Genomic DNA, 16,373 nt, shown 5'->3' with positions numbered 1-16,373 from the left:
CCCCCCCCCCCCTCCCCCCGTGGTGGGCACCCGAGGGTCATTAGGGGAGCAGCCAAAGTGGCCATCGACCGATCAACGTCACTCAGTTTTTACATGACAGCAGCGGGCAGCCCCTGGGCCCGCGCCTGCGCCCTGGCTGCTGCCTTCTTGCCTTCCCACGACTCCTTTTCCTCCAGACGGACCGCACACGTAATTTCGGACACTGCTAGAGAGACAATAATAAAAGATCAGTATTAACCAGCTCTCACAGAGGTTTGATCATGCTTCATTGTACAGTTTTTGCCCCATTTTCCAAAAGGATGTAATAAACAAAAACGTGGTTTCCCCACCCTCCCCCTCCTCTTTCCCCATAGAATTAAATACTATTAAAATTGAGTGAAAGGTTGATCGTTGACAAATAGCATAGTAATTTGTGAGCCGTTCTCATTTCACTGCAGAAGAAAGGCACTCCAGACACCTTTTAAAAAGGGAGTAATCCCATCTGAAAGAAATAGCCTTTTTCAGGACCAAGTACTTCTGACCACTACCAGAAGGAAATACTTTGGTACTTTTCCCAAACAATCATCTCTTGGTGGGTACATACTATTTGGTGTAGAGAAATCAATGAAGAGGTGGTTAATCCCATCATCTGGGTGGTGGCTACCTCCTACGATCCACACATTAAATAGGACCCACCAGAATAGCACACGGCCTCTCCATATAGGTTCATACATTCAAAAGCAAAACAAATCGAAAAACCTCTTTGTCTTGTGTTGGTGGGGGAAGAGGTCCAGGAAAAATGTAGCTCTGACCCTATTCGCCCTTCTACCAAGTTAAGCAGACATAAGCAGACATATTTCACAGTACTTTCTCTGACTGTTCATATTTTCCGTGCACTACTAGCACCATATTCCGACATAGCCAGCAGCCTCCTGGGGAACTTTTACAAAGAGCAGCAAGGGTCATTTTAGCAGGGTGATCTTTTTGAATTCTCTCAAATTCAGGTAAAGAACAGATGTTTGTAAAAGAACTCAAAAGAAACACAGCAGATACTTAAGGGATTCTTTTTTTGGTGTGAATTGCTTTTGCTCATTGTTTTAACCACTTGTATGATCTTTGTGACAATTATGAGATACAGTGTTTTGTTTTTTTTTCCCCCCCTTTTAATCAAACGTGTGTAATAATGATTCCAAAAGCTGACTGAACTGTAAACGTGTTCGTATATGTTCAAAGTTGTATGGATAAATTGTATTTTTTACAGTAAGTCTTTTGGATACTGCTTTTATGTTCCCCCATGATAAAAACTGGACTTTGAATCTCTGTCCCTTGAAACTTCCCATTTTTAATAGTCTTTTATCTTTTGGGGGTGCTCTTCATTCATTGGCCCAATTCCTGCTGGTTTTTCTCCAGTGAACTTTTGAGATCTTTCTGTGTGGGTGCTGTCCTAAGAAAACCACCCTGGGATATTTATCGCTGGCTCTTATCCTGCGTGTTATCAGACTGTGAAAGACATGAGCGACAGCATTGAGAAAGCCCACGGACTTTGAGCATCGTCGTCTTTTTCCTCAAGATCGGAGCCATGGAAAAACCAATTCTCTTCATTCAGTTGAACCCCTTATTTGGGGCTGGGGGAAATGGGGTGTTAGAGACATTGTACCAGCAACCCTGTGTCCTGTTTTCTTCTCCTGGCGCACGTGTTTTGTTTTGTTTTGGTTTGTTTTGTTTTGTTTTGAGAAGGTTTGTGAGCTATATGGCTGATGAGACAGGATTCCCTTCTAAGAAAATGTAGGTGCGCAGACAGGTAAACCCACTGCTGCTACTGTGTTTGTTTGTTTGTTGACTTTTATTTAAAATGTTGTTTCTGTTGTACTAGGATTTTTTTTTAATGTAATATACTGCAGGATGGATCACCAGGTTCACCGCTTTCTTTTTTCCTGTTTTTTGTTTTTTTTTTTTTTAAAGCAACAGTTTTGATTAGCCTCTAATTTAGGTGCCTGCAAAGCTTGGAGTTTAGAATGTTTCAGTAGTGGACAGAAATCTGCTGTTGGAATCTTCTAGTCTTCCAGGTTTCATTGGAAATGTTTTACTTTCATTTGGATTTATTTATCATTATTATTATTATTATTGTTTGTGTGTGGTATTTTATTTGCTTTCTTCCCAGTGCCATTTAAAACAACAAAAACCATGCCATGTGGGGTTGGCTGTCTTAACTCTAGTGACATTTTTTTTTTCTATCTTAATGAAAGTTTGACTTTAAAAATTCCTTACATGTTTTGCAGTTTATTTTTTAGACCTGTTTTCTAAAAAGAATATTCTTCTAACGATGTGTACTGTTACTGTTCTTTGCCAGCCTTTTCAGGAGCCAAACTCCCCCCCCCCCCAAAAAAAAAACTCAAAAAACCAAATACAAACAAACCAAACACTACCCAGAGGAAAAAAAACTTCCCTTCTTCTTCTTCCCCTTTCCTGATGATGATGATGATGAGCGAGAGAAGTAATGACAGCTTTTGGGGGTCAGTACCCTCCCAAGTCCTTGGCCCCTCAATATGGCAGCTGCCTAATAAGTGATCATTCTACAGTTTGGACCAGACCCAGCCCAGCCCAGCTCGCCAACAGGTAATTTCATTCTAGCTCTTTCTCGTACACCACTGCCTAACTTTTGCTTTATTTTCTCAAGTTTGCTTATGTGCGCTTTAACATCAACCACGGGTTGGCCTACTTCTTACTTGGGGGAAGCAAACAAACAAAAAAGATGGTTAATTAAGTATGCTTTGCAAATAATCTGATTCCCAAAGAGCTTTTGGGGTGGTGGGAGGAGATGCAATTGGAATTGATTGGGATTGAAAATCAGATCTGGGGGGCGTGGATTTTGTTTGTTTGGAACTTTTCCATGGCTCCTGTTCCCTTGCTTGGCTGTAGATACGGAAGTATTGACCGAGGGTGACTTTTTTTTTCTTTTTGGCTTTCTTTTTGTTTGGGGGTCTGTTTATTTCTCCTGTTGTGCGACTCTGGCTGAAGCTTTTTCCAGGGGTTGGTGTTTGGAACACACAATGAGCTCACAGTAGAAAGACATCAATTAGGAATGGAAGGTATGGAAAACTAGAGATTGTAACAAGGTTGTCTCTACTTACATCTATATGTTATATTTCTATATATATTCACTTAGGAGAAAAACCTTAGCGAGAGACAGTGGTGACCCACAGATCATAAAGGATCGGTTGGGGGACAGCAGCAGAATGAATCCCTGTAGCACGTCGGACCCCTCCCGTTCCCTCTTCTGATAAAGAATGGAGCCGTTTGAGCTGATTGTCAAATTCGTATGATGACAGCCATCAGCTGACCCCCAGGGGAGGGCCTAGCCTTTCCCCAATGATCTGGTGAGCGGAAGTTGGCTGGTGGAGGCTTTGCCAGCTGCTGGCTGGGCTAGGAGAGGGGTTTGCCCAGCAGATCCTACAAGCTCCCTCCTTGATGCTCCCCGTGAGAATCAGCAGAATGTGGGTGCGCATGGGGTACCCCCACTGGAGCATGACGGGCTTGGCATTCCGCTTTTCCATCGTTACCATTTTGAGGCTGCTCCCCTAGCCCATCCGCCTTGGCTGTGGTGGTGGGGTTTGGGGAACCTTGGGGTGGGGGGGTGAACTGTTGTTGTTTTAGGTCTCAGTCAGACAGCCCTGTACCCCAGGTCCCAGAAGCCTCTAGAAGCATCCGTGAACACGGCGCAAGCCTGCAGCACCAGCTTCTCCTGCTCAGGTGCATCCCCTATGCAGAGGTCAGAGGGCGCATCCCCTATGCAGAGGTCAAGGGGCAGGGCTTGGTGGGGGAGGAGGAGTCAGGGAAGCCATCCCCTTGGGCATTGGCACTAGGGGGTCAGCTTTTAGTGCCACTTCCCTGTCTCTTAGCTCCTGACATGTTTGTTTTGTTTGGGGGAGAAGGGGGGGGGGAGGTTCTGAATGTTAATTGCATCTAGTTTTCTCCACATCAACAACCTAATCCCTTAAGTTTCTAGAAGTCTCTTTTGTCTTGATGCATCTTCCCACAGTTCTTTGGGTGGTCTTTGGACTTCCTGTGTACAGGATGATGTATGGATGTGTCCAATGGAAGGCTAGGGAAAGATCGAGACTAAAACTGAACAGAAGTGTATTTTAGTTAAGATGACCCCCTGCGTGCCCATAGCTTTCTCTGTTTTAAGTCTTCCTTCCTCCGCATGAGCATTGACCATACAAATTGTTTAGCTTTTCTCTGACTAGGTTGATTCCCCCCCCCCCCCGATTTTTGGAACTTTGGGGGGAGGGCTATGGGGGGGGCAAAGATGGAAACATGGGTGCACATGTGCAAATGTGAAATGTCAAAAAGATGGAGTGCATTTAATCGGGATAGTAAGCGAGAACTTTCTCTATATGCCCTTCGGCTTCAGCAGAGAAATAAACTGATAGGTAGCAGCAGAGAAATCCTTCAGATGGCTGACTTCCGCCTTCCACCTTCCCGCTTCTGCTGTGGCATTTTCCTGGGGACAGATAAAGCAGGCATGGAGGCCAGGCCGACGTTTCCGTGGTGAGTGACGGGCCCTGGCCAGCAGCTGCGCATTGGGATTTCATGGTCTATATTCTGTGCGATCGCAAATCCTTAGGTTGAATTGGACTTCCAGCTCATTCTTGGAAAACAAACTAGGAGTATGTAAAATTAGAGGGTGGGTTGTTGGTGGTGGTGTGTTGCTTGAGTGAGCACATTGATGTATGTATGCAGAAATTATGCTGTAAGTCTAATTTCTTTCTATGATGATGATGATGATGATGATTTTCCTGTCTTGGGGCTTGAACTCAAGGGCCTGGGCGCTGTCCCTGAGCCTCTTTGTGCTCAAGGCTAGCACTCTACCACTTGAGCCACAGTGCCACTTCCAGCTTTTCCAGGATCGTTTCTTATAGATAAAGAGTTACGGCCTTCCTGCCCAGGCTGGCCTCCAACTGTGATCCTCTGATCTCAGCCTCCTGAGCAGCTGGGATGACAGGCTGGAATCCCTGGTGCCTGGCTTCTCTAATGCTTTGAAGTCTCACTGCTTTGCTCTCCGTTTCCTATGAACATGGAGACCGTGTGAACGGTGATCAAGTGAGCATGCTTTCTCCCGCAGGTTCTAGAAGTCACCAGAGGGTTCTCGGCTCACCTCCCTGACCGGATGGATGCAGACGGACTTGAGTCAGCTTTTTGTCCAAGCAGAGACCAAGAAAGCTCTAGCCTGTTTAGCCCAGGGTGCTTTCTGAACTAAAAACGACGACACGTAGAGACGCACAGCTGCGTGCGGCTGGTTCTTTGGGCCGTGCGCGCTCCCACCCCGTCCCGTGGCGATCGGAATTAGTCCCGGTACGTAGCGACTTCAGTTCCGCTGGTTTTTCTTTCCCTTCTTAGCTTGGGCTCTTTTTGTCCCTCACAGAAGGACTCTGCTGGTGTGTCTCCCTGTAGTCTCTCCCCAGGCCTACTTTTTCTTTAGCTAGACTTTGCTGTCGTGTGTGTGTGTGTGTGTGTGTGTGTGTGTGTGTGTGTGTGTGTGTGTGTGTGTGAAGTCTGCTTTCTGACAAAGCCCTGGCTGCGTGGTCAGGTCCTATTTTAACTCCCAGTCCCGTTCCTTCATGGTGCTTGGCCTTTTGGATCTGTTGGGGCCGCTGCAGGACGTAGAGGAGTTCTTGATGAAAATAGCTCTAACTGTGCTTACACACTAGCCGAGGGGGCGAGGACGCCATGAGTCACACATGTATTGTGCTGAGCACCGAGGAGACTGTTCAATAAATACTGTCCGTTCTGTGCATCGTGGCTCTTGATGCTTTATTTTAAGGCTTCTGAGTCTTTGTGTTCTTTCATTTTTTTGTTTTTTCCCTTTGGTCCTGGGATTTGAACTCAGGACTTGGGTGCTGTCCTTGAGTTCTTTTGCTCAAGGCTGGTGCTTTACCACTTGAGCCACCACTTCCAGTTTTCTGGTGGTTTATTGGAGAGCAGAGTCTCACAGACTTTCCTTCCATGGCTGGCTTTGAATCACGAGACTCAGATCTCAGCCTCCTGAGTAGCTAGGATGACAGGTGTGAGCCACCAGCTCATGTCTGGCTTTTTGCTGGCTAATTGGAGAAAAATCTTGGGAACTTTCTTGGACCCTGGGGTCACACTGCAGGCCTCAGATCTCAGGCTCCTAAACAGCCGGGATTACAGGAATGACCTACAGTGCCCAAGGCATATACATTTGCATAGAGGTGTTAGAGTAGAATAAAATAGCCAGAAGCTGGTGACTTGCACTTGTAATCTTAACTACTCAGGAGGCTGAGATCTGAGGATCTCAGTTAGAAGCCAGCCCAATTAATCTCCAATAAACCACCAGAAAACCTGAAGTGGCACTGTGGCTCAAGTGGTAGAGCACTTGCCTTGAGCTGAAGAGCTCAGGGACAGCACCCAGGCCCAGAGTTCAAACGCTAGGATGCTCCCTCCCCCCACCCCCACCCCCCAAAAAAAGATAGTGACATCCTTAGGATAGAAGCAGATAGAAGCAGGAAAAGCCACGTCTCCTGCTGGGTATGGTGGGACATGCCTGTAATCTCGGCTTCGGGGACACTGCATAGTTGAGTCCAGCCTGGGCAGTTTAATAACACGGGATCTCAAAAGGGCAGTCATCAGCAATCAGGTTTCGGATCCCGAGATAGCAGACAAGGCAGATAATACAACCCTAAAATGACAGGCACCCCAGAGAAGAACTCATGGCTGGGATGATAGGAGAATGCTTCTGCACCCAGCCTCCTCCGTTGAGAGGCGTCCCATGAGCCCATGATCTGTCCCCCGGCCTGGCCTAGCAGTGCCCTCCCCCCGCCACACACCCCAGCAAGGCCAGGGTGACAGGCCCACCACACCTTGCCCAGCCTTTTGTTGAAGTGGGAGGAGTCTCCATGGTCTGCCAAGGCCCCCATTGGACCACAATCCTCCTATTATAATGCTCAGCCTCCTCCTAAGCAGCCGGGATTATAGCTGTGAGCCACTGGTCCGGGACTTCAAGGTCTCTGGATACATTGAGGTGCATCCTGATTAACTGAGAGTTACCACACTTGCATTACTCTTTTAGGGTGTGGATTCTGGGCCCTGACATCATCAAATTCTTTGGGTTGCCGAGAATATATTTTGATACAGTGGAGCATGCTAGTGTTCACCGGAGGGTCAGTTCTTTAAACCTGGTCAGCACTGTGGCAAAGGGCCCGAATTCAAGCAGCAGTACTGCACAGGCTTATTTTAGATGGCCTTATTCTAGATTATTCTAGATGGCTGTGTTCTACCTGTGTAGGCTCTTTGGATTTTTTTCCCCAACAACCTTATTTTAAAAAAGGAAAAACAGGCTAGAAGTGTGGCTCAGAGGTAGAGTGCTCGCCTAGCATGCCTGAAGCCCTGGGTTCGATTCCTCAGCACCACATAAGCAGAAAAAGCCAGAAGTGGCGCTGTGGCTCAAGTGGTAGAGCACCAGCCTTGAGCAAAAGAAGCTCAAGGACAGCGCCCAGGTCCTGAGTTCAAATCCCAGGATCAACACAAAAATAGCAACAGTGAAAAGATTCTTAACTGTAGGAAACAGGATTAACTTTTTTTATTTTTTTTTTTTGTCGGTCGTGGGGCTGGAACTCTGGGCCTGGGTGCAGTCCCTCAGCTCTTCAGCTCCAGGCTGGTGCTCTACCACTTGAGCCATAGAGCCACTTCCGGTTTTGTGGTGGTTCATTGCAGATAAGAGTCTCTCGGACTTTCCTGCCTGGGCTGGCTTTGAACCGCGATCCTCAGATCTCAGCCTCCTGAGTGGTTAGGATGACAGGCAGGAGCCATGGGTGCCTGGCTCAGAATTAACTCTTGCTCTAAGAAAATAGGGGGTTGAATATACCTTAGGCAATCATCTAAAAGTAGTAATGCTTCCCTAAATTGAGAGTTTAGTCACAGTTTGAGGTCATCTGCTGTGGTCAGACAATGGATATGTTGAAATGCTCTCCAGCAGACCAAGAATGGCGCTTTAGCTGGGTCCCAGTGGCTCATGCCTGTCATCCTAGCTTTTCAGGAGGCTGGGATCTGAGGATCAAGGTTCAAGGCCCTACTAGGTAGGAAAGTCATTGACTCGTATCTCCAGTTAACCAGCAAAATGCCAACCATGGAGCTGTGATTCAAGAGATAGAGCACCAGCTTGGAGTGAAATAGCCCAGGTTCAGAGATGCAGCCCTAGGACCCGCACCAAAAGAAAAGAAAAAAAGTCCTTTGCTCTCAGCTGAATATGTGGACACGTCCTTGGGGATTATGAGGAAAATCCAGATTCAGTGTTACCAAATATGAGCCCATGATAAAAGCCCGAAAGAAAAAGTCTACTAACAAGTTAGTATTTCCCAAACAACTTTTTGTTAATTTTTGGCAGGTCTTGGTGCTTGAACTCTGGGCCTGGGCGCTGTCCCTCAGCTCTGCAGCTCAAGGCTGGTGCTCTACCACTTGAGCCACAGCGCCACTTCGTCTTTTTCTGTGTATGAGGCACTGTGGAATCGAACCCAGGGCCTCATGCACGCGAGGCAAGCGCTCTACCACTGAGCCACCTTCCCAGCACTAGTCTTCAGTTTTTCAGTACATTCTCTCTTCCAGCCCTCAATTTGTAGGAAAATCCATTTGTGTACAAACATGCCTAGATTTACATATTTAAATACGACACACACAATGAGTAATAATTCAGTTAATATTGAAGCAGAATTAAATTGTTAGACATTGGTGGCTCACATCTGTAATCTTAGCTACTCAGGAGGCTGAGATCCTGAGGATCACGGTTCAAAGCCAGCCCGGGCAGGAAAGTGGGTGAGACTGATCTCCAATAAACCACCAGAAAATTGTAAGTGGTGCTGTGGCTCAAAGTGGTAGAGTGCCAGCCTTGAGCAAAAGAGCTCAAGGGCAGTGCCCAGTTCTTGAGTTCAAGCCCCCAAATGGCACACATTTGCATGCATACATGCACACGCGTGTGCATACACGCACACACACCACTTCTATGAGGTGCTACATTTGTGAGGAAAATAGACTATAAGGTAAATAATGTCTCACCCTTATCTTAGGTAGATTTCTGTTAGCCAAATACAGTAGCAAGACACAAGGACCGGGTACTATGGCTCCTGCCTGTCATCCCAGCTACTCAGGAGTCTGAGATCTGAGGATCAGGGTTCAAAGCCAGCCTGGGCAGGAAAGTCTGTGAGACTCTGATCTCCAATAAACCACCCGAAAACTGCAAGTGGCATTGTGGTTCAGGTGGTAGAGCACCAGCCTTAAGCTGGAGAACTGAGGGACAGCGCCCAGGCCCTGAGTTCAAGACCCACAACTGACAAATATCCAAAGTTGGGCACCTGTGGCTCACGCCTTTCATCCCAGCTACTCAGCAGGCTGAGATCTGAGGATCACAGTTGGAAGCCAGCCGAAGAAGGAAGGTCCATGAGATTATCTCCAATGAAGCACCTAAAAGCTGAAGTGGAGCTGTGGCTCAAATGGTAGAGCACCAGCCTTGAGCACAAAAGCTCAGGGATAGTGCCCTGGAGTTTCAGTCCCAGGACTGGTACTAAAACCCAACAATGAAAAACAAAACTATATTTCACAAAGATCCTCCATTGTATCCTAGCCCAAAGACAGTCTTCCTGGGAAGCAACTTCCTAATGTCTGCGCCCACGTGATCCACCCACTGGGTTTAGTTCTCCCCCAGCCCCACCCCAACCCATCCTTCTCCTTTACTCTGTCTCCACCTACTGGACAGAGTCCGAAATGACAGCAGGGTCTCAGTCTCCTGCAAAGTAGAACTTGTTATTGATAAGCTATGCATCTACCTTCAAAATCCAGATCACTTTCCTTAGCTTTTGAAACATCTTGTGTGTGTTTGTGCGCCAGTCCTGGGGCTTGAACCTAGGACCTGAGTGCTGTCCCAGAACTTTTTCACTCAAGGTTAGAGCTACAACTCCCAATATCTGGCTTTTTGGTGGTTCATTGGAGATCAGAGTCTCACGGACTTTCCTGCCCCGGCTGGCTTTGAACCGTGATCCTCAGATCTCAGCCTCCTGAGTCGCTGGGATGACAGGCGTGAGCCACCAGTGCCCAATGGATACTTCCAAGTTTCCACCAATTCTTTTCAAGTATCTTAGCAAAGCTGAACGGCAAGACATTTTTTAGAGAGACATTCTTAGCTGGGTTAAGAATGGTGGCTCCCACCTGTCATCCCAGCTACTCAGGAGGCTGAGATCTGAGGATCGCGGTTCAAAGCCAGCCTGGGCAGGAAAGTCTGTGAGACTCTGATCTCCAGTGAACCACCAGAAAACCGGAAGTGGAGCTGTGGCTCAAGGGGTAGAGCGCCCTCCTTGAGTGAAATCTTGTATTGTTCTGTTCAGCCTTTTTTAAAAGACTTGTTTTAATTGGGTTTAGACGAGCCCTGAGGGGCTTTGATGAAGATCAACCTTCACTCATTTTTATCTTCCTGGAAGGGTCTTTTGAGCACTACATTAGTTCCCGCTGAAGTTATAATCAATAATACAGCTCTCCTACTTCACCTTGATCTTTGCCACAATGCCAAGGTCCAATTAGACTTTATTCCTTCAAAAATGTGCCACACTTCTGCACTTAATTCCTTTTTACTCTTGATGAAGACTGGGCAGGTAAGTGTAGTATGGTAGTATGTACTCAAAATCCTAGCATTTTGGAGGCTCTGGCTGGAGGATCAAAAGTTGAGGCCCACTTGGGTTACACAGCAAGGCCCAAGTACTTTATGCTCTGTCTTAAAAAAAAAAAAGTGGAACAAAATGAAACAAAAACCAAAAGAAAATCACTTTTGAAATAACAGAGGAAAAAAAAAAGCCTGGTACAGGCGGTTCACACCTGTCATCCCAGCGACTCAGGAGGCTGAGATCTGGAGATCGCAGTTCAAAGCCAGCCCTGGCAGGAGAGTCCGTGAGACTCTGATCTCCAATGAACCACCAGAAAATCAGAAGTGGTGCTGTGGCTCAAGTGCCAGCCTTGAGCTGAAGAGCTGAGGGACAGCGCCCAGGCCCAGAGTTCAAGCCCCATGATGGACCAAAACAGACAAAAATGGCCATGAGGACAAGATGGCGTTACTTGGATCCACTACTGTATTTTAGTTTGAACTTGGGACCTCTAGGTCCCAGGCTAGGCAAGCCCTGTCCCACAACTCCACCCCCCCCCCCCCCCCCAGCCACTTGAACCACAGCGCCAATTCCGGCTTTTTCTGCTTTTGTGTACTGAGGGATCGAACCCAGGGCTTCATGCAAGCTAGGCAAGCACTCTACCACTGAGCCACCTGCCCAGCCCACTCTGTAATTTTTGTCTTGGCTGGCCTCAGACTGAGGGATTCCTAACTTTGCAGCTTCTTGGCTGCCCTGGTGGCTGGAACTACAGCTGTGCACTACCTCACTGGCTTACTGATTGAGATGAGGGGTGGGGGGAGGGGGGGCGGGTTCCTAATATGTTTGCCCTTGCTGATCCTGAGAGTTGACATCCTCTTGATCTCTGCTTCCTCCGCAGGTAAGAATACAGACAGGAATCCCTCATCCAACCTCAAAAATAATGGGGCTCTTTCTCCGCCTTTCAAATTATTTTTTCTTTCAATTTTTTCTTCATTATTTACTGTAAAGCTTATGTATGTGTGTTTTGTCAGTCATGGGGCTTGAACTGTGGGCCTGGGCACTGTCTCTGAGCTCTTCAGCTCAAGGCTGGCGCTTTACCACTTGAGCCACAGCGCCACTTCCGGTTTTCTGGTGGTTCATTGGAGATCAGAGTCTCACAGACTTTCCTGCCCGGGGTGGCTTTGAACCGTGATCCTCAGATCTCAGCCTCCTGAGTAGCTAGGATGACAGGTGTGAGCCACCAGTGTCTGGCTAAGTAAAGCTTATTATTATTATTGTTATCATTATTATTATTTATCAGTTCATTTGAGGAAAAAGGGTCACTGGGAAACTAATGAGAACTACATCTTTATGAGTCAGGATTGGTTAATTATTAAAATTATTAAATGAATCAATTAAATTATTAAAATAAGCTTGGGCTGGGCGCTGGTGCTGTCTTCCTAGCTACTCAGGAGGCTGAGATCGGAGGATCAAAGTTCAAAACCAGCTGGGGCAGAAAAAGTCCATGAGCCTCGTATCTCCACTGAACCATCAACAAGCCAGAAGTGGAGCTGTGGTTTAAGTGGTAGAGCGCCAGCTTGGAGCAAAAATGCCAAACACACACACACACACACACACACAATTCGGGGTTCCTTGGAAGTATCAATTTGCTTCATTTCTTTCCATTTGGCTTTTATGGGGGCCAAATAAAAAAAATTCGGAGCTTTCCTTGTACAGATGTTTCCTAGGGGGAGGGGTAACCCCCCCCAAACCAGCACCCACCATTCCTGCTAAACGACTTAGGCAAATGGCCCTCAGTGTTATTCAAAGAATTCAGAGTGCTCAGGGTGATTTGGAAAAGAAAAGAATAATTCCAGGCCAATCCTGGGAGGGGGAGGGAGCCAAACATTTAAAAAGCAAGAGGAGCCCGGGGTGGGGAGAGGGGTGTGTTTTTCTCTGGGGGGGGGGGAAACCCCAATTGTTTTTTCTCATTTTCAACCAGAGTACCAGACTGGCTTCCAGCCAACGTAGTGGAAGACAAGGCTTTTCCTATGGATGGTGGCATTCTGGTAAGTTCGATGTGCTGTGGATGTTATTTATGTTGGTGGATCCTGGGATTTGAACTCGGGGCCTTAGACACAGTCCCTGAGATTTTTCATAAAGGGGGTTCGCTGGAGATCAGTCTCATGGACTTTTTTTTTTCTCTCCTGATCCTCGGAGCTCAGCCTCCTGAGGAGCTGGGACCAAGAGTCCTGAGTCATCCGTTACCTAAGTTTGAACCCATTAGCTCTGTAGCCAGATTTCCCAATTTACCCCCCAGCCAATAGCTGTCACCTTCGGCCTAGCACCATAGCCGTGGGGGTTGACTTCTGCTGCTCCTTGGCTTCCCTCAGTTTACCCTCCTGCAATTCCGGTGTAACTGGTTCCTAGAAATTGGTCAGAGATCTCACCTGCTGTAACTCTGGCTAGGACAGATTTAAAAACACCCAAGGCAAACTACTCTGTCAAGACACGTCTAAATGGATCTAATGTATCCATAAGGAGAACTTACTATTATTATTTGGCTCGGCTTTTTGTTTGGGTCGGTTGTGGGGCTTGAACTCAGGGCCTGGGCGCTGTCCTTGAGCTCTTTACGCCCAAGGCTGGTTGCTTGCTCTGTCACTGTGAGCCACAGCTCCACTTCTGGTTTTCAGGAGTGTCATGGACTTTCCTGCCCAAGCTGGCCTCAAACCACGATCCTCCTATCTCAGCCTCCTGAGTAGCTGGGTTTTGGGCATGAGCTGTCAGTGCCCAGCTTGCTAGGTTGTTTTCTGTGTTCTGGGGCTTAAATTAAGGTCTGGGTGCTGACCCTTAGCTTTTTCTAGTCCAGTCTGGTACTCTGCACCGCTTCCCATCTGACCTTTTGATGGCTGGTTATAGGAGATATAAGAGTCTCACTGACTTTTTAATCTCTGCTGGCTTCGAACCAGGATCCTCAGATCTCAGCCTCTGAAGTTGCTAGAATGACAGGTAGGACCCACGCGTGCCTGGCTACACCTGAGCTTTTAAAACGCACGGAGGAAGAGTCGGTTTTCGATGGACAAAACAGCTGGTCAGAGATGACTGAGAGGCCAAGACGGCAACAGATGCAGGGTGGGTGCTGGTGCTCCGCCTGTAATCCCAGCTTCCCGGGAGGCCCAGCTCTGAGGCCCAAGACTCAAAAGACAGCCCAGGCCGGGGGTGGGAAGAAACCTGGGCGCTAGAGACAGCTGTGGTTCGAGGGGTAGCGCACCAACCTTGCGTGGCAAGCACTGCCAATAACTGAAGGGCCCTCGAGGCGCAGGCCCCGGGGCCAAGGCTCGCTGCTGGCCCACACCTACCAGAAGGTTCCAGCACCCCTGACTGTCCTGGAAGAGTTGGTGAGCAGCGGGAAAATCAGAAATGGAGTAAGGGTGCCCCCCAGCGCCCCCAACCTTCCCCCAGCCCCCCCCCCCGGCCTCGGTCCCCCCTCCCCAGCCCCCCCCCCCCGGCCTCGGCCCCCCTCCCCAGCCCCCCCCCCCGGCCTCGGGCCCCCCCTCCCCAGCCCCCCCCCCCCCGGCCTCGGGCCCCCTCCCCAGCCCCCCCCCCGGCCTCGGGCCCCCTCTCCAGCCTCCCCACCCCCGCCTCGGGCCCCCCTCCCCAGCCCCCCCCCCCGGCCTCGGGCCCCCCTCCCCAGCCCCCCCCCGGCCTCGGGCCCCCCCTCCCCAGCCCCCCGCCCCCGGCCTCGGGCCCCCCCTCCCCAGCCCCCCGCCCCCGGCCTCGGGCCCCCCTCCCCAGCCCCCCGCCCCCGGCCTCGGGCCCCCCTCCCCAGCCCCCCCCCCGGCCTCGGGCCCCCCTCCCCAGCGCCCCCCCCCCGGCCCCGGCCCCCCTCCCCAGCCCCCCCCGCCTCGGGCCCCCCTCCCCAGCCCCCCCCGGCCTCGGGACCCCTCCCAGCCTCCCCCCCGCCTCGGGCCCCCCCTCCCCAGCCCCCCCCCCCCGGCCTCGGGCCCCCCTCCCCAGCCCCCCCCCCGGCCTCGGGCCCCCCCTCCCCAGCCCCCCCCCCCCGCCTCGGGCCCCCCTCCCCAGCCCCCCCCCGGCCCTCGGGCCCCCCTCCCCAGCCCCCCCCCGGCCTCGGGCCCCCCTCCCCAGCCCCCCCCGGCCTCGGGCCCCCCCTCCCCAGCGCCCCCCCCCGGCCTCGGGCCCCCCTCCCCAGCCCCCCCCCCCGCCTCGGGCCCCCCCTCCCCAGCCTCCCCCCCCCGCCTCGGGCCCCCCTCCCCAGCCTCCCCCCCCCCGCCTCGGGCCCCCCTCCCCAGCCCCCCCCCGGCCTCGGGCCCCCCTCCCCAGCCCCCCCCCCGGCCTCGGGCCCCCCTCCCCAGCCTCCCCCCCCCCGCCTCGGGCCCCCCTCCCCAGCCCCCCCCCCCGGCCTCGGGCCCCCCTCCCCAGCCTCCCCCCCCCGGCCTCGGGCCCCCCCTCCCCAGCCCCCCCCCCGGCCTCGGGCCCCCCTCCCCAGCCTCCCCCCCCCGCCTCGGGCCCCCCTCCCCAGCCCCCCCCCCGGCCTCGGGCCCCCCTCCCCAGCCCCCCCCCCCCGCCTCGGGCCCCCCTCCCCAGCCCCCCCCCCCCGCCTCGGGCCCCCCTCCCCAGCCCCCCCCCCGCCTCGGGCCCCCCTCCCCAGCCCCCCCCCCCGCCTCGGGCCCCCCTCCCCAGCCCCCCCCCGGCCTCGGGCCCCCCTCCCCAGCCCCCCCCCGGCCTCGGGCCCCCCTCCCCAGCCTCCCCCCCCGCCTCGGGCCCCCCTCCCCAGCCCCCCCCCCCCGGCCTCGGGACCCCTCCCCAGCCCCCCCCCGGCAGCCTCCCCCCCCCGGCCTCGGGCCCCCCTCCCCAGCCCCCCCCCGGCCTCGGGCCCCCCCTCTCCCGGCCTTGGGCCCCCCTCCCCCCAGCCGCCCCTCCCCCGGGCCCCCCCCCTCCCCAGCCCCCCCCCCCGGCCTCGGGCCCCCCTCCCCAGCCCCCCCCCTCCCCCGGGCCTCGCCCTCCCCCCGCCCCCCTCCCCCTGCCCCGTTCTGTTCTGATTCTCTCTTTGGAAAGTCAGTGTGTGTGTGGGGGGGGGCTGGGGGGTCCCCGGATTTCCCTTCCCGCCTTCTGGGAGTGGGAGCCGGGGGGTGAACACACGGCCCCCGCCGCGGCGGCCTCCCCGGCTTCCAGATGGTTCCTTTGATGCTGGCGGCGCCTCCGCCGCGCCCGCCTGGAACCCGGCCCCGAGCGAGCGGGGCGAGCCGGGCTCAGACCCCGCCACCCCCCGCAACCCACAAAGGCGCCGGACGGAGGGAGACAAAACCAGCCCCCAGCGCGCACGCGCAACGCGCGCGTCCCCTGGAGGCCGGCCCGCGGCGAGCCCGGAGCGCCTGCGCCTGCGCGTGCGCCTGCGCGGCCCGGGCGGGCGGGGGGCGGGCCCCGGAGCGGCGTCGCCATGGCGACGGGCGCCGGCCGGAAGCGGGCGGCGCGGGGGGCGGGGCGGCGCGCGGGCGTGTGAGGCGGCGGCGGGGTGGGGGGGCAGGGGGAGGGGTCCGCTGCCCCGGAAGCACCTCCGCCCCCTCCCCCCGCGCGGCCGCGGCGCCCCCCGGCCCGCAGCCCCGCCCCCTCCGCGCCCACCGCCGCGGGCCCCGGGCCGGAAGTGAGCGGCCCCGGCGCGAGCCCGGACGCCAGCAGCGGAGCGGGGCGGGGCTGCGGGGCGCCGCGTCCCAGCCGGGTCCTTCCCCCCCCCAGCGCGGGGGGCGGCGCGGGGCG

This window comes from Dipodomys spectabilis, unplaced genomic scaffold, assembly GCF_019054845.1.
Source record: "Dipodomys spectabilis isolate Male_0828 unplaced genomic scaffold, ASM1905484v1 ptg000296l, whole genome shotgun sequence".
Taxonomy (NCBI): domain Eukaryota; kingdom Metazoa; phylum Chordata; class Mammalia; order Rodentia; family Heteromyidae; genus Dipodomys; species Dipodomys spectabilis.
This window is presented reverse-complemented; position numbering follows the sequence as displayed.